Source organism: Pteropus vampyrus, unplaced genomic scaffold (assembly GCF_000151845.1).
Source record: "Pteropus vampyrus isolate Shadow unplaced genomic scaffold, Pvam_2.0 Scaffold75, whole genome shotgun sequence".
Classification (NCBI taxonomy): Eukaryota; Metazoa; Chordata; class Mammalia; order Chiroptera; family Pteropodidae; genus Pteropus; species Pteropus vampyrus.
This window is the reverse complement of record NW_011888856.1, coordinates 1,851,683-1,854,074: the sequence shown is the minus strand read 5'-3', so window position 1 is coordinate 1,854,074 and position 2,392 is coordinate 1,851,683.

Genomic DNA, 2,392 nt, shown 5'->3' with positions numbered 1-2,392 from the left:
GGCCCCTGCTACACTCTCGCTCCCGCCTCTGGTGCTCTGTCGTCATCCAGGTAACTGCGGCTCCTCCCCCTGTCAGAGCCACAGTCACGTGCTCAGGGAAGCATTCCCGACTTTCCAAACTGACCGATCCCCGTATTCCATCACCGTGCACTTTCCCGCGGGATCACCCATCAGTCATCATTTTATAGTTAGTTGCCTTGGAGATTCTTCGGTGCAAGTCTATTTCCTACACTTTACTGTAACCCCACAAGAGCGGGGCCAGGAGTTCCTCTGGCTCCCTATTGCATCCCTCCCGCTGGGCGGAGTGCCCATAATCTCTATGGGATGAGTGACTGTGACTGAGAGGATGACTCAATGAGTGCAGACCTCACGGAGCCCTACGCCCGGGGAAGGCTGAGAACACGGAGGCCTGGGAAAGGCTGTGTTTGGTGGGCAGGGGCTGCCAGGGGAGAAGCTAGAGAACGTCTTGAGGGAATGTGGGTCCACCAAGGATGTGAACTTGAATTTGATATGGAAAGCGGTGGGAAACCCCTGGGGAAGAGGAGGGAAGTGGCTGCCTGAAAACCTGACACACACAAAACCTGACGTGTACCGAAGTATTTGGGGATTTAGAGAACCAAGGAGCAGAGAGTTTGATTTCTAAACGACACAGGGTGGGAAATATTGTGGTTTAGTAAATCCAATTGAGTTTGCTCAACAGGCAGTAAATGCAATTTGCTGTGAACCATAATTATAAATGAGTTTTATTTTTTACTCTAAAAATTTCCCCCAAAGAATCAATTGTACTGATTTTAAAAAGCAAAACGGCATTTGAACTTGCACACTCTAAAGTCTTCTGTACCTTTCTCACCTTATTTACCTTTTGTACTATTTCAATTTGAATTAAATCCTCCACTGATGTACAAATTAAATGGATTTACTTTTGTTACACTGCTTGAAGCAGTTTTCACAAAGATCTGTTTTGCTTTGCTTATATCTCAACCATACCAGTTTCTGTGGGTTTTAATCATAATTTGGCAAGGGGTTTTCAGAAGTAATTAAAAGCAGCTAATCAAATCAAAAATTTTAATGGAAAGTTTTATAAACCTGTGGCACATTACAAAAAAAAATGTAAATAGTATCAATGTGAGAACTGTGCTAGGTTTCACAAAAGAGAATATGAACTGTGTAAAAGGTCTTGAAATATAAACTGTTGAACAGAGAAGGCCCAAATCTGAAATTAGCCTTTTAAAGTCTTCTAAATATTTACACAGCAATGAAGTACAGAGGAGTTTTAGAGGAACTCAGAGGTAACTACAGTAGCAAGTGTAATTGTTGAAGTTTAATTTGCTGATAACGTAAGACAGATTGTAGTTATTTAAGGGAGATTCAATTGAATACATGGTTTTATAGAAATAAAATTTTAATATTAAATAAGGATATGTCTTCATGATAGCTTGACCTGTGAAGTTTAAGTATTTCATTTTTGATCAAGTTTAACCACGATGTTTTAAAATATGTGAAGCAAAATAGTATTGTTTGAATTCCGACACTGTGTCAAATACCATATGGAAAGCTTTATACGCTTAAGTTCAGCTCCTCTGTACAATGACTGACTGAGGTGGGTGTTTTTCATTCTTTTTACATATGCTAAGAACCGATGTTCAGAAAGAGTCTGCACTGCCTGGGGTCACAGAGCAATCAAGTGGAAGAGCCAGGAAAAATTAAGGAAACAAAGATTAATTCTGGAATCATTGTCTGAATGAAAGCTTACACAAGAGTATTTTAGCAAATGCCAAAAAGGACCCGTATACAGGATCGAAGAGTAATCATACAAACGGCGTGCTTTGGGTTTGAAAACAAACTTCTAATTCATACAAAAAGCACTTTCTCCCGGTTTGTGTTTTTGCCCCCGTACAGAGCTTAGCACACCAAGCCCTAGAGGTCAGTGTTTATTTTGCTCATTGGGCACAGACTCTGTTCAGCAGGTTGCACGAATGAGCTCTCAATAAGGACACGGCGGAGATCAATCACCCAGCTCACCCAGAGCTCACCAACTCTCCCTCCTTGGAGCCAGCCCCGCTTCCAGCCCCGCCAGAGCAGGGAGCCCCTCTCCCGCATGCTCGCAGCACTCCGGGCACACAGGTACCAACATGTGTCATGCCAGTTTATCTGTTTCTCTCCTGTTCTGAGGGCAAGAAAGTGTATTTTCTTTTCATTTTCCAGTTGTTCCTTGCTAGCACATAGAAATATTACTAATTCTTTATACTTACCTTGCATCATGTAACTCCGCTAAATTCACTTATTCTAGTAGCTTATTTGAAGACTATTGTCTGTGAATGAAGACAGCTTTATTTATTCCTTTTTAATTTCTGTGCCCTCCATTCCCGTGTTTTTTGTTTGTTTGCTTGCT